The sequence below is a fragment of the Gymnodraco acuticeps genome, unplaced genomic scaffold, assembly GCF_902827175.1.
Source record: "Gymnodraco acuticeps unplaced genomic scaffold, fGymAcu1.1, whole genome shotgun sequence".
In the NCBI taxonomy this organism is placed as follows: Eukaryota; Metazoa; Chordata; class Actinopteri; order Perciformes; family Bathydraconidae; genus Gymnodraco; species Gymnodraco acuticeps.
The window spans coordinates 5358566-5374757 of NW_022990981.1; the positions used below are offsets into that span (position 1 = coordinate 5358566).

At 40.4% G+C, this 16192-nt stretch overlaps 1 protein-coding gene across 1 annotated transcript in view; it reads right to left on the minus strand.

Moving 5' to 3' along the window:
• The window catches only part of LOC117559055 (receptor expression-enhancing protein 6-like), a 28003-nt gene extending 15028 nt beyond the window's left edge, over positions 1-12975 (minus strand). The window contains exon 1 of the mRNA XM_034235692.1: positions 12851-12975. The gene's annotated coding sequence lies outside the window, so the exon portion shown is untranslated. The remainder of the gene's footprint in view (positions 1-12850) is intronic.
• Between the last annotated feature and the right edge of the window lie 3217 nt (positions 12976-16192).

The window sequence follows — 16192 nt, forward strand, 5'->3', positions numbered from 1 at the left end:
CTTTTCTGTGCACATTACATAGACTAGCTAATATTCTACCTACTGCTTGGGACTTTGAGTCTTCAAAATGTCCAATGTCACAGACTGGGACTTACTTTAGAGTCAGTTGTATTTACATTCAGTATGACTTGTTATGATTCAATGTGAAAGAGTATACTGCTCAATCAATAATGATCACTTCACCACCTCTCTTGACATCTAGGTGCTTGAGAGTGAGTCAGAGGCAGAACACAGGGACAGTGGAGAGAGGTCCATTGCTGAGGTGAGTGATGAAAGGGAAATCATCCCAGAATTTTAAGGAAATCAGTGGGGATATTGAACAGGAAGCATTTCAGTCAAGGGGCATCATATGACCAATATAGACAGAAGAGCAACATTTAAGTCAATGGTACCATTCCTAGGTGAATTTAACATCGGTATGGAGTCAGATCAGTCTCAATATTAATAAATGCTCACAGAAGGATTCACAAATGTATTTTGCGATTTATATATAAATGACTCTCCACAACAATATCTCTCAATGCACTCACACATATTTATTATTGTATATAAATGTACAAAAAATGGGCATTTAAACTGCTTTTCTTGTGAACCTCTGCATTTGTGTTTTGTTTTTTTGAGACTTCCCTGACGGAAATGACATGCATATTTTTTTAACAGGACACTATGGAAATTATTACTGATTGTGGTTTTCTTTTACATTACTTAAAACAAGAAATATTTTAATGTCAGAAATATGCCTATATTTGTGAAACTTTTTTTATCTGTTGATTTTTGTACATTTATATGCAACAATAAATATTTTTGTGTACATTGAAAAGTATTTTTGTGGAGAGAGTCATTTATATATAAATCCCCAAAATACATTTGTGAATCCTTGTGTGGATTTATTAATATTGAGACTGATCTGACTCCATACATCCTAGGCTATGCTGACTTTCAAACTGTAAATCCACAATGCACCCTCAAATCATTGTAATTTATTTACACATAATGGCAGAGAGTGTAGTCAAGTGCTTTGAAACACAGCCCGGCGTCAACATATGATACACAATGCAAATATTATGTTTTAGAACATAAACTCAAGGTTTAGCATCCAGAATACCGGAAATCTTTTTTTTTTGTTCGTGGGGGAGGACCCCCATCCATTAAAAATGTCCCCCCCCATATTCAGGATGCTTCCTACGCCCATGTGACGAAATGTATATTTAGTTTTCGTTGACGAGACGAGACGGGACTAAGGTGTTAATGGTGGACTATCGGACATTCAAAATGCAGCATATTTTCCCCCAAGTGTCCATCTTGTCTGTCAAAATGCATCTTACGTTTCTAACTTGAAATATCATTATTTCCGCTCTCTTCACTCCAGAAGAGCGATCTCCCTGTGTCTCTCTGTGTGCGGGGGGCGGGGCCTAACAGACACGCTGCAGCGGACACAGAGATCTGCTGGGGACGGAGCGTTCAGAGAGGAGAGACACATTTTGACTAAAAGTTGACTAAAATGTTTTGAGTTTTCGTCGACTAAAACTAGACTAAAATTACGAAGGATATGAAATGTGACTAAAACTAATAACCATTTTCATCTAAAGACTAAATCAAAAACAGCTGCCAAAATTAACACTGAAATATGTGAACACAAACCTACAGACTGGGGGTTGGGAGATCACAGGAGGGGGGGGAGAGCTGTGGAATGTGACCATCCCCCTTAGGAGACTTCCTCCACACATTCCGATGGCCAATTAGTTTTAAACAAAGAGTTTGCAGCATAAGCAACATGGGGGGTGGGGGCTGGTGAACGGTATGGTCAATGTTTGTAAACACAATCCCCAGGATGTGTCTTAATCAAACCAAAAGAGAAAATGCAGATATCATTCTCTCTCTGACTCGCTGGTATCTCGAGCTGAGCGCTCATTGGTGGTTTTTACCCCGTGCTGCTGATGAAACTCTCCAATTGGCTCGGCAAAAGTTTGTTGTTGTTTTGTGTCAGTTTTACGTCGCCACTTCCATTCACATTTTTCATCATTGTTCCACAATGTTTATCATCATGAAATGAATATCTATATATTTTATACTATACTTGCACTGCTTACCGTTTTCATACTTTATATATATTAGCATATTCATACACACTGTTCATACTGCTCACAGTCTACTGTGTGTATCTAGTGTATTCATACACACTGTTCTTACTGCTCACAGACTGCTGTGTGTATCTAGTGTATTAATACATACTGTTCATACTGCTCACAGGCTACTGTGTATATCTGTATTCATACACATTGTTCATACTGCTCACAGGCTGCTGTGTGTATCTAGTGTATTCATACACACTGTTCATACTGCTCACATGCTGCTGTGTGTATCTAGTGTATGAATACACACTGTTCATACTGCTCTCAGGCTGCTGTGTGTATCTGTATTCATACACACTGTTCATACTGCTCACAGGCTGCTGTGTGTATCTAGTGTATTCATACACACTGTTCATACTGCTCACAGGCTGCTGTGTGTATCTGTATTCATACACACTGTTCATACTGCTCACAGGCTGCTGTGTGTATCTGTATTCATACACACTGTTCATACTGCTCACAGGCTGCTGTGTATATCTAGTGTATTAATACACACTGTTCATACTGCTCACATGCTGCTGTGTGTATCTAGTGTATTAATACACACTGTTCATACTGCTCACAGGCTGCTGTGTGTATCTGTATTCATACACACTGTTCATACTGCTCACAGACTGCTGTGTGTATCTAGTGTATTAATACATACTGTTCATACTGCTCACAGGCTACTGTGTATATCTGTATTCATACACATTGTTCATACTGCTCACAGGCTGCTGTGTGTATCTAGTGTATTCATACACACTGTTCATACTGCTCACATGCTGCTGTGTGTATCTAGTGTATGAATACACACTGTTCATACTGCTCTCAGGCTGCTGTGTGTATCTGTATTCATACACACTGTTCATACTGCTCACAGGCTGCTGTGTGTATCTAGTGTATTCATACACACTGTTCATACTGCTCACAGGCTGCTGTGTGTATCTGTATTCATACACACTGTTCATACTGCTCACAGGCTGCTGTGTGTATCTGTATTCATACACACTGTTCATACTGCTCACAGGCTGCTGTGTATATCTAGTGTATTAATACACACTGTTCATACTGCTCACATGCTGCTGTGTGTATCTAGTGTATTAATACACACTGTTCATACTGCTCACAGGCTGCTGTGTATATCTAGTGTATGCATACACACTGTTCATACTGCTCACAGGCTGCTGTGTGTATCTGTATTCATACACACTGTTCATACTGCTCACAGGCTGCTGTGTGTATCTAGTATATTCATACACACTGTTCATACTGCTCACAGGCTGCTGTGTATATCTAGTGTATTCATACACACTGTTCATACTGCTCACAGGCTGCTGTGTATATCTAGTGTATTCATACATACTGTTCATACTGCTTACAGGCTGATGTGTATATCTAGTGTATTCATACACACTGTGCATACTGCTCACAGGCTGCTGTGTATATCTAGTGTATTCATACACACTGTGCATACTGCTCACAGGCTGCTGTGTATATCTAGTTTATTAATACACACTGTTAATGCTACTCACAGGCTGCTGTGTGTATCTAGTGTATTCATACACACTGTTCATACTGCTCTCAGGCTGCTGTGTATATCTAGTGTATTCATACCCCTCACTGTTTATTCATCATTCAATTCATTCTATATTTCATTCTGTAGATTGTGTACAGTACTTTTCACTTTACTGCTTGTTGCACCTGGTTAGAAGCTAAACTGCATTTCGTTGTCTCAGTACCTGTAATCTGTGCAATAACAATAAAGTTGAATCTAATCTTGAGCAGGAACAAATGTATTTACTTAGTATATTTCTGACATTAACAATTAAACACATGTGTGCATTCTTTATGAATGCAAACCAAGTCAAGCCGACTCCGGGGGTGGAGGTATGCACCTTAAAGTTGTTCACCTGATTGTTTAACTTGAAGGTGCCTGATGTGAACATTTCCAGAAGAACGTCTAGCTTGAATGTCCTTTGTATGTATACAATAGGCTACAGTATAGCCCAACCATTTAGACCTTTTTTCCCGTCAAGAGTTTGAATTGGAGAAGGGTAATGGTTATTGATGGTGCTTTTAAAGCCAATTGTATAATAACTGTGTGATTTATATTGCTTTTCAAATGCATATGGACGCCCATTTACACTGCTCTTCTCGTCAAGAATATGAATAGAACCTAGTTAGATCACTTAGACACATCCTGGGGATTTCAGAATGGTACTGGATTTTGATTTATTGTGTCTGCTTCATATCGCAATAGCCTATATTCCAGAACAGCTCTCAACACTCATATGAAACAGAACTGTTCTTACAATGTGTGTTGGAAGGATTTATTAAATTACTATGCATATTTTATTGTGTAAACACCAGTGTTGGGCAACTAGTAATAGTTATAGTTACTGCTCTCAAAAAAGTAACTAGTTACTTTATTAGTTACTAAATTATAAAAGTAACTAGTAACAAGTTACTTTACTTTAAAAATAATAACAATAAAAATACAAGTGTTTGTGTTGTTCTGGCACAGTAAGAGAAAAGACAACTCCCCATCATTGTAGCAATTATCATTATGAAATGTTTAGACATTTTGGCAGGCACTGCCAGTGGTTGAGACGGTGGGGTCTTTGGCGACTAGTTTTATAGCCCCATGTACGTTAGGTGCTTCAGGAGATTGGCATTGCTGTTATTCAATGTGGACAATGCTTGCTGTCCTGCACACATTTGACCGTAATATTTTTTGCGTCCTTTATCCCCACAAATTGAAAATAGTGGTTATATCTCCAAGTTGTAAATGCGCTGCTGCTCTCGCTGATACTTGCATCTGCTGGTGGTGGGCCTTGCCGTGTATGTGTGTGTGGTTAGCAAGTGTTTGTGTGTCTGTGTATTTTCCCCATAAGGCAAGACCCGCCCAACTCTGTCTATGATTGGCTTACCCTGAAATGTTACCCCGCGTTAACCAATCATCACTCCTCTCTGGTCACTCTCACTTTTCCATGGTACTGTGAGAGGACATCACTGTATTCGCCTGTAAGTTACATCCGCAGGGAGATTCGGTTCAGTTCCATCACATAATGTAACGCAGTAACGCACCCATTTAAATCACAGTAACTATAATGGCGTTACTGAATGGGAATAGGTAACTAGTAACGTTATTAGTTAGTTAGTCCCAACACTGGTAAACACACACCAGAGGCCTGTACTACGAAGCAGGATTTTCGCTTAGCCGGCTAACTTCAGGGAAAACTCGGGGTTTCCGGTCCTACGACGCTGGTACTCTTTTTAGCGGGCTAGATCTCCATGGTAACTTATGCTGTGCGGCTAACCTGCTCCGGAGCAGGTTAGGTTGCAGGCTAAGAGATCAACTCAGTGAAAGCACCGCCTGCTGACCAATCAGAGCTCAGTGTGCGGAGTTTAAAGCGATCAAGTCATATTACAGGAGAAAGGAAATACAGAAAAGCTGCCGTTACAGGAAAGACGGCCGGCAAAAATCACAGACTGTGTGAACGTGAACATTAATAGAATATCACCTCCCATCCTCAGAGCAATCTGACTATTATAACATTAGTGTTAAGAAAGCTTACTTAAATATCTGCCACAACATAAGTACACTTGAGTTTAGACGTCGATGTGTCCCATTATCATTCATATCACATCATATCACATCATAATGTATCATATATCTCCTTATCTGAGTCAGCTTCTTGAGCCGTATCTGGCCGTGCAACACTTACAGTGTCACATACTGTATGCAGAAGTATTATTTTAAGCAACACATTAAGTTGACGAAACACTTGAGTCAAATGTAATTAAAGTCAGATCGTGTCTTAGACGGGGCCGTGATATCATAAACCTGTTAATGTATGCATTCAAACACTTTTTCTTTTACCAGCTGTATTCACCTTGCAGGTGCAGCTATGTGGCTTTTATTCTGGATAAAGTGTTTAAGTCATGGATGTTTAAAGTTTAACTTCTTCATATTTGACTAGTATTAAAGTTCACTTTTCATTCAGGAAGTATGACACTACGCTGTCAGTGCGCCTCTCCATGTTTGTGATTGGTCGAATGCTCCAAATACCACCACTTTCATGTGAACGCTCACCTAACTATAGATAGGACACGGCTGGCTTGAGCGATCCACTTGATAACCCGCGTCGTAGGACCGTTTAGCGACAGCGTGTATGTTTTGGATTAGGCCAACCGGCTAACTCAAACATATCCAGGTTAGGAAAATCCAGCTTCGTAGTACAGGCCTCAGGGGGGTATACTACGAAGCAGGATTTTCGCTTAGCCGGCTAACTTCAAGGAAAACTCAGGGTTTCCGGTCCGACGAAGCTGGTTCTCTTTTTAGCAGGCTAGATCTCCATGGTAACTTATGCTGTGCGGCTAACCTGGGGGGTATACTACGAAGCAGGATTTTCGTTTAGCAAGATAACTTCTGGGATTTCCGGTACTACGAAGCTGGTTCACTTTTTAGCGGGCTAGATCTCCATGGTGACTTATCCTGGAACCTAGTTTGTGCTCCGAAGCAGGATAGGTTCCAGGATAAGAGATCAACTCAGCGAAAGCACCACGCCTGCTGACCAATCAGAGCTCAGTGTGCGGAGGAAATACAGTTTAAACTGCCGTTGCAGGAAAGATGGCCGGCCAAAATCACCGACTGTGTGAACGTGAAAATGAATAGAACATCACCTCCCATCTTCAGAGCAATCTGACTATTATAACTATTATACTATTATGTTAAGAAAGCTTAATTAAATATCTGCCACAACATATGTAACCGGATCAAAGTAACATTACGTTGCCTACAGTCCGCGGCACTGTGAGTGCAGACGTCGATGTGTCCCATTATCATTCATATCACATCATATCACATCATAATGTATCATATATCTCCTTATCTGAGTCAGCTGAGCCGTATCTGGCCGTGCAACACTCACAGTGTCACATACTGTATGCAGAAGTATTATTTTAAGCAACACATTAAGTTGACGAAACACTCGAGTCAAATGTAATGAAAGTCAGATCCACTCGTGTCTTGTACTGGGCAGTGATATCATAAACCTCTTAATGTACGCATTCAAACACTTGTTCTGTTACCAGCTGTATTCACCTTGCAGGTGCAGCTCTGTGGCTTTGATCCTGGATCAAGTGTTTAAGTCATGGATGTTTAAAGTTTAACTTCTTCATATGTCTAATATTATAGTTGACTTTTCATTCAGGAAGTATGACGCTGCGCTGTCAGTATGCTTCTCCATGTTTGTGATTGGTCGAATGCTCCAGATACCACCCCTTTCATGTAGGGATGTCCCGATCACCTTTTTTTGCTCCCGATCCGATTCCGATCATTTGATTTTGACAATCTGCCGATACCGATTTTTCCCGATCCGATCTTTATGCAATGCATTAAGAGAAAAAAAAGGAAAAAAGCATTCAAGTTGTCCCTTAAGGTTATTTTTTTAATTTAAATGACAGTACCCAACTATCCATTCTATCCAACATGGATATAGCTTATTTTTCTCACAGCAGCATTGGATCAGTTCAGTTGTGCAGCATTGGATCAAAACAAAATAAAGCTTATCAGTGGTCCACCACAAAATAACCATGTAAACAAATTAAGTGCAGATAGTGCAGTAACAAAACAAAAATAACTCTACTGGAAAGAGGTAGCTTGACTAGCTTCACAAGTTCACATTCAGTCACAAATAATAAAATAAAATAAAAATGTGGCTTAGTGCAGAATTCTGGCCTTAAGACTAACTAGTCTAGTAATAATGCAATGAACAACAGCAGCTTAACATAACATGAATAAACAAAGCATTATTTTTCCATCTTACTGCAGTAACACAATTCAATAGTAATCAGCAGCTAACCACTTCAACACGTGTGTTTCGGTGTATTCACGGCATTCATTTTGTTATTCTACACTATTGTTGTTTTATAGTTATTTGTTAATGTAACCCAATTTGTGTTCTTTGAAATTGAAACGGATATCGCATTGTGTTTGTTACTTTTGTTGCAGTTGTATGTCTTAAGTGTAATTTGGCTTGGCTTCCTATTTATGGACATGCTTTTATTTTGAAGGAGAGGTAGTGCTGTTGACAGGAAGTTGTTGTTGCTTTGGAAACAACGTGACGGGGAAAAGTAATATCTACATATAAAGGCGGAGAAAGTAAACGATAACGTTTATGGTTAAGTGTTAGCACCCCCCGAACAAGCTCTTACGTTGATATTGGAGATTTCAATAAATTCAATTTGAAAAAAAACCGGGGAAAAAACAAACAAAACGAATATCCGAATAACAAAATTGAAACCCGAATAGTACTCCAACGAACGAATATTCGGGTACAGCCCTAGTGTACTCATCGTGTTGTTGTTGGTGTTTGTTTCTCAGGTGGCGTATTCGATTGGTCGTGTAGAACGTAGGTCTGTTATTTCCACCACGCGGAACCTCCACATTGCATCTGGCCGTTACACTGCCTTCGCTTTCAATTTTATAATACTTCCAAACCCTGACATTTTCTCTGTCCCGAAGTCACCAGCTGAACGTAGCCTCTCGTTAGCTTACTGCTACTATTGGACACTGCGCCCTGCCCCACTCTGTTGCCAGATTTGAGAGAAATAAGCAACCAGGTCTATGAAAACAAGCCCAAAAGAAGCAACACATACATGATGTTGTGTAATTTGAAACCAAAACTAAGGCCTCAGGATGACTTTAAGACGTGAACATGGTCATTTTTGTTTTGTAACATTAAATACAAATTATTTAAAAATAAATAATAAAAAAATAAATAAAAAATTCCCGATCCCCGATCTTTTTCTCCCGATTCCGATCTTTTGAAAATCACGTGATCGGCTCCGATCCCCGATCACATGATCGGATCGGGACATCTCTACTTTCATGTGAACGCGCACCTAACTAGAAAGGACACGGCTGGCTTGAGCGAACGAGTTGATAGCCAGCGTTGTAGGACAGTTTAGCGAGAGCGACTTTGTTTTGGATTAAGTCAACCGGATAACTCAAACATATCCAGGATAGGTTGAGATTCGTAGTATACCCCCCTGGTCGGGACCAGAGGCCTGTACTACGAAGCTGGTTCAACCTAACCTGGTTACTTCTGCATACAGTATGTGACACTGTGAGTGTTGCACGGCCAGATACGGCTCAGCTGACTCAGATAAGGAAATATATGATACATTATGATGTGATATGAATGATAATGGGACACATCGACGTCTGCACTCACAGTGCCGCGGACTGTAGCCTACGTAATGTTACTTTGATCCGGTTACTTACACTGAACAAAAATATAAATGCAACACTTTTGTTTTTGCTCCCATTTTTCATGAGATGAACTCAAAGATGTAAAACATTTTCTATATACACAAAATAATAATTTCTCTCAAATATTGTTCACAAATCTGAAAAAATCTGTGATAGTGAGCACTTCTCCTTTGCCGAGATAATCCATCCCACCTCACAGGTGTGGCATATCAAGATGCTGATTAGACAGCATGATTATTGCACAGGTGTGCCTTAGGCTGGCCACAATAAAAGGCCACTCTGAAACGTGCATTTTTGCTTTATTGGGGGGTCTGGGGGGGTCCAAAAACCAGTCATTATCTGGTGTGACCACCATTTGCCTCACGCAGTGCAACACATCTCCTTCGCATAGAGTTGATCAGGTTGTTGATTGTGGCCTGTGGAATGTTGGTCCACTCCTCTTCAATGGCTGTGCGAAGTTGCTGGATATTGGCAGGAACTGGAACATGCTGTCGTATACGCCGATCCAGAGCATCCCAAACATGCTCAATGGGTGACATGTCTGGTGAGTATGCTGGCCATGCAAGAACTGGGATGTTTTCAGCCTCCAGGAATTGTGTACAGATCCTTGCAACATGGGGCCGTGCATTATCATGCTGCAACATGAGGTGATGGTCGTGGATGAATGGCACAACAATGGGCCTCAGGATCTCGTCACGGTATCTCTGTGCATTCACAATGCCATCAATAAAATGCACCTGTGTTTGTCGTCCATAAAATAACCCCACCACCACCATGGGCCACTCGATTCACAACATTGACATCAGAAAACCGCTCACCCACACAACGCCACACACGCTGTCTGCCATCTGCCCTGAACAGTGAAAACCGGGATTCATCCGTGAAGAGAACACCTCTCCAACGTGCCAGACGCCATCGAATGTGAGCATTTGCCCACTCAAGTCGGTTACGACGACGAACGGGAGTCAGGTCGAGACCCCGATGAGGACGACGAGCATGCGGATGAGCTTCCCTGAGACGGTTTCTGACAGTTTGTGCAGAAATTCTTTGGTTATGCAAACCGATTGTTGCAGCAGCTGTCCGAGTCGCTGGTCTCAGACGATCTTGGAGGTGAACATGCTGGATGTGGAGGTCCTGGGCTGGTGTGGTTACACGTGGTCTGCGGTTGTGAGGCCGGTTGGATGTACTGCCAAATTCTCTGAAACGCCTTTGGAGACGGCTTATGGTAGATAAATGAACATTCAATTCACGGGCAAACAGCTCTGGTGTACATTCCTGCTGTCAGCATGCCAATTGCACGCTCCCTCAAAACTTGCGACATCTGTGGCATTGTGCTGTGTGATCAAACTGAACATTTTAGAGTGGCCTTTTATTGTGGCCAGCCTAAGGCACACCTGTGCAATAATCATGCTGTCTAATCAGCATCTTGATATGCCACACCTGTGAGGTGTGATGGATTATCTCGGCAAAGGAGAAGTGCTCACTATCACAGTTTTTTTCAGATTTGTGAACAATATTTGAGAGAAATGGTTATTTTGTGTATATAGAAAATGTTTTAGATCTTTGAGTTCATCTCATGAAAAATGGGAGCAAAAACAAAAGTGTTGCATTCATATTTTTGTTCAGTGTATGTTGTGGCAGATATTTAAGTAAGCTTTCTTAACGCTAATATAATAGTCAGATTGCTCTGAAGATGGGAGGTGATATTCTATTCATTTTCACGTTCACACAGACGGTGATTTGAACTGCAACGGCAGTTTAAACTGTATTTCCTTTATCCTGTAATATGACTTGATCGCTTTAAACTCTGCACACTGTTGTTATCAGCTGTTCCACCATGGTTTCTACCTCAACCTATAATAGATGTATCCTTATTGAAACGGTTACATTCAATGAAAAATAAAATCAATGTTCAGGCTTAAGTGAACACTGTTCTACATGAACAATATGGGCAGTTTATACATTAAATAAATCAACAGTACAGTGGTGATATGCTCCAAGTGGAAGCGATTCGCCATTAAAGCAAAGAAGAAGAACTCCGCACAGTTGATCTCTTATCCTGGAAGCTATCCTGCTCCGGCACAGGCTAGCCATTCAGAATAAATTATCTAGCCCGCTAAAAAGTGAACCAGCTTCGTAGTACCAGAAATCCCAGAAGTTATCTTGCTAAACGAAAATCCTGCTTCGTAGTCAGAGCAGTTTCTAGCTTTTTGGGGTCCCTATGCAAGATGCAGTTTGGGGGCCCTAGTTTTTTACAGTTTTTAACTACAATGGGGGGGATTCCGAAGCCTTTAACCTCTTAAGCCCCACGGACCCGGTTCCGGGGCCGAAATCGCGTCATTTGCAGGAAACAACGTCTAAGGAACCTTAATATTTAATAAACTATGAATATTTTATATCCATATAACGGGAAAAAACTAATTTAACTGATCTTTTAAAAAAAAAAACAAAAAAAAAAAAAACACAATGCTAAAAGTGAGCCTCTGAATTAGCCCCGAGCGAAAAATGCTAACCTATTACTGCACCGAAAATCACTCCTAGCTCCCTTATTACTTATCCTAGCTGCACATCCAACACATCGTTTATGATCGTAAAGACACAGAATCTAACGGTGCCCACCTGAACACTGAAAGATACAAACTTGTGACATTATCAACAAAAACGTACATCAAAACAAGTGGCGCTAGGTAGCCCACAACGCTAACATGGCTTACCTTTGTCTTTGTCTGGTCTAAACTGGTCTTCAATGGCATTAAAACGATAAAAACGATAAAAACGATGGTGTAGTTAATCCATAGGTTAATATCCAATGTGGCTGTGTCCCCTTTGAAATGTTCTGATAATCTATAAGCAATAAAACTGCAATTCCGTTTTAAAATAGTAGAGCAGGCCATTCCTACCACCCAAATGGCCCCAGAAGAGTTTTGTTTTGCTAAATCTGTCTAAAAAGGTCAAATATCACTTGTTTTGCATCAATCTTGATACAGGGTACTTATTATATGTTGTACTTTGGATTCGTACAGCTTTTAGTCTACTAACCCATCATCCAAGGTTAGTTTTCACTATAAGTACAACATATTTTTTGGACGGACACTATAATTTACAGTTTTTTACTATGTTCAATCTGAATTTTTTTTTAAATAAAAAACATCTATATTGATTCTGACTTTTCTACATCCAACTCACAGGTTTATCAATTATTTGAGAAGAAAGATTATTAATTTAACCCTTTTAGAAGGGAAGATATGGTCATTTGTTCTGGGGATGTCATTTTCGAGCCTGAGACCTGAAAAACAGGCTCAGGACTTAACAGGTTAACACATCTGTAATTCCATTTAGCGATTCCAACTGCCCTTAAAATGGGCAGAATTCACACTAAATTAAGTTCTGTTGAAGTTATACCAAAGTAAGCTTAGAATAATTTGAAACAATCATTGGTCCTTCAGTCTTTGCTCACCTTAAAAGCGTAGTAGAATGGGAACCAATAGAGGAAAATATCGGAGAAGAACTCTCCGAGGCTGAAGACGCCATACACCACCCAGTACGTCAGCCATTTTGTGTCGTCTTCTTTGCTTGGACTTTCAAGGGCTTTGATTCTGCAGATACGAGTGGAAATAGATTGTCAAATGTTTCAGGTGAGCTGATGAATACATTTATCTTTGAAATACCTTCAGAAATAACAGAGTTGGAATTTGACTGAAGCATGTCCAGCTATATCTCAGTAGAGCTTTGGTGAAGGCTACCAGTACAATGTCACAACCAGAGTATAACGATCCTTTCAATGTAACATAAAACATCTGAAGAGGGTGGGAACAGGGTAAAGAATAAGAAAAAATGAAATTCTACTAAACAAATTTGTGTTTTACGTTAACACTTTGCTAAAATCGTAGTTTTGTGAAATGTAGGCTCTAACTCTTAAATTAAGTTGGCAAAATTCCTTACAATTCATTGTCACAAAACAAAAAGGTCAGATACTATTGGTTGGTATTTAACAGGTTATTGTATTTTAAGCTATTCATGTGTTTCTTTCACATTTCAAGAAATCAGAGTCTGAAGAGAAACAAGAAACTCTAGCTATTCAATTAATGTAATAATAATAAAGATAATACATTTTATTTATTAAGCGCTTTATCAGGTGCTCAAATACGCTTTACAGATGTAAGAAAATAAAGTTAAAAAAACCACATTAGTCACAAGGACAGGTCATCAATCACAAGTTAAAAGCTTTGGTCAATGTTTCGAAGGTGGGGAGGTCAGTACAGTCTCTGATTTGTTGTGGGAGGGAGTTCCAGAGGGTGGGGGCAGAGATGGAGAAGGCTCTGTCACCCCAGGTCCGGTGCTTGGTTCGTCTGGGGATAGAAAGGAGGTTGGCTTCTGATGAGCGAAGGATAATTAGGAAAATAGCATGGATAATTTACAAAGGCTTTAAAAACACAGCAGGAGCCCAAGACAATTATAAAACTTGTCATTATTTCAGTACAGTTCAATTGGTTTTATTTTCATAAACGGTTATCAACCGTTAGTGCCAAAGCAGTAGGCTATAATATATTAATTACTACAACCACTACTTGTTTAGCTAGCATAAACTCAACAAAGCTAGCGTTAGCTGGCTAACTGACATTATTTTGCCGCTAAACTGCACGATATAAAACGGTGGTCTTCATAGCGGATTTAATCCTCAATCACAATAATAATATCCAAAGTAATACTGGGCAAGTAATGGGCAAAACTTACCGTTGATTGACGGGCCATGTCAGCGGACTGGTAGCGACACGAACCGTTAGCCCCGAAGTCATCCGGTTCGACCTGACTGTGGCTGTGACTGTGTGACTGACCCGAGCCTCGTCGTTCTGATAGCTCCGCCCCTTTGCTCCAACCCCCCTCCCTCCCCCCACATCTACAGGTGAAAATTACTTTTGTGACACATTTATCGCAAGAAGTGTAGCAAAAGTCAAGACCGCAGATTCGTCAATGTATACTGCCACAGAGCAGATTCGTCAAGTTGTAATGACTGATTTGAGAGGTTGTAATAACCAAGTTGCAGCTGTAATGGAAAATATATTTAAAAAATATGTATTTTTCGGCAAGTGAACATTTCATCATTACATTACATTACATTGCATTTAGCTGACGCTTTTATCCAAAGCGACTTACAATAAGTACATTCGACCAGGAAGACACAACCTTGAAGAAAACAGAATCATATAAGTACATCAGGTTTCATAGAGCCAAACATTTCAAGTGCTACTCAACGGGCTATAGATAAGCCAGTCCTTTGTTAGTATATAAGTGCTCTGTTAGCAGTTCTTTGTTAGTAATTATATCACTCGAAGTGGAGTCGAAAGAGATGAGTTTTCAGTCTGCTCCATCACTAAGTTCATTTTTTTTCGACAAGCTACAAAACTTTTTTTTTTCTTCTGTGACTTCAAATTTGGTTTACAGTTACGGCCCGTCTACACTACAGGCATCAAAAAATGCTTTTTAAACTTCGCCGAACTGCATTGTGGGGAGCATGGCATGGCTTTGCAAGCATCACGAGCATCTATCGGCATCAAAAGTTGAACAAATGTTCAACTTTTGAGGCTCGATGCTTGGCATCAGCCAATCAAATCCTGCGTATGCAAATCTGACAGTACAAGCGCTAGCCAATCAAACCGCGTGTATGCTGGGAGAGACTACGCAGGTCATTTCCTCATATTCCAAAAAATGGAGGGAAAATTCATTATAGCGGTAGTGAATCACCCGGTGCTGTATGATCAGTCTCTGTTCATCTACCGGGATACAAACCGGAGGAGCGAGGCATGGAGGGAGGAGGCAGAGACAGTGGATGAAACTGGTAGGTTTTCGCCTGTTTGGGGATTTTATATCCAGTTTACTTCGTTTTAACATTGCTATTGCTTTGTATGCCGGGGGCGGGCGGGAGATTCCTGATTGGTTGTTGGTCGCCTTGGGCGCGAGAAATCGGCAAGCCTCAGACACGCCCAGCTTCAAGATTTTTTGATGCCTGTAGTGTAGACGGGCCGTTACGTGGATATTTTATACAAGTGTAAGTTTGGTTCACAGTTACGTGGATATTTTATACAAGTGTAAATGTATGCACACAAGCTCAGATTTTTTTTCTGCAAGTGCTCACATCAGGTTTCACACGCTCTCGCATTTTGCACCATATCTACCTTCATACTTTTGTTGTGTCTCGTCAAATTTGTTAGTTATGTTTATGTATTATGTCTGTCATTTCATGTTTAGTCAGGTTTTCATGTTTATTCACGTCATGTCAGGTCTGTCTATTTATGTCATTCATCTCTAGTTAAGTCCCCGTGTTTCATGTCGTGTCTCGTTTTCCATTTCCTGTTTTATTTTGTACTTACCTCTTGTCTCTCATTTCCGCCCCTGTTACTTCCTCCCTTTGTGTGTTTTCCCGCCATCGTCAGCTGCCCGCCCCTGATTGTTTCCACCTGTTCCCACTCACCACATGTTTAAATAGTCTCGTCTCCCTCCTGTCCTGTGTCAGTTAGTCTTGTTTGTGGTGTAGTCGTGCCAGGCCAGGAAAGAGAGGATCGTTTCCAGTCTTGTCAGGTTTTGTTATTTTGTTATTTTTGTAGACTTAAAGGTGGGGTAGGTACGTTTGAGAAACCGGCTCGAGATACACTTTTTGATATATTCCATGGAATGCTCTTAACATCCCGATAGCAATGAATATCTTAAGTGCTTTGACAATAAATCCATAAAAAAGTGTCATTTGTGGAAGCCCTGGTACTGTAAAAAGCACGACCAATCATTTTAGCGGCTAAAATGATTG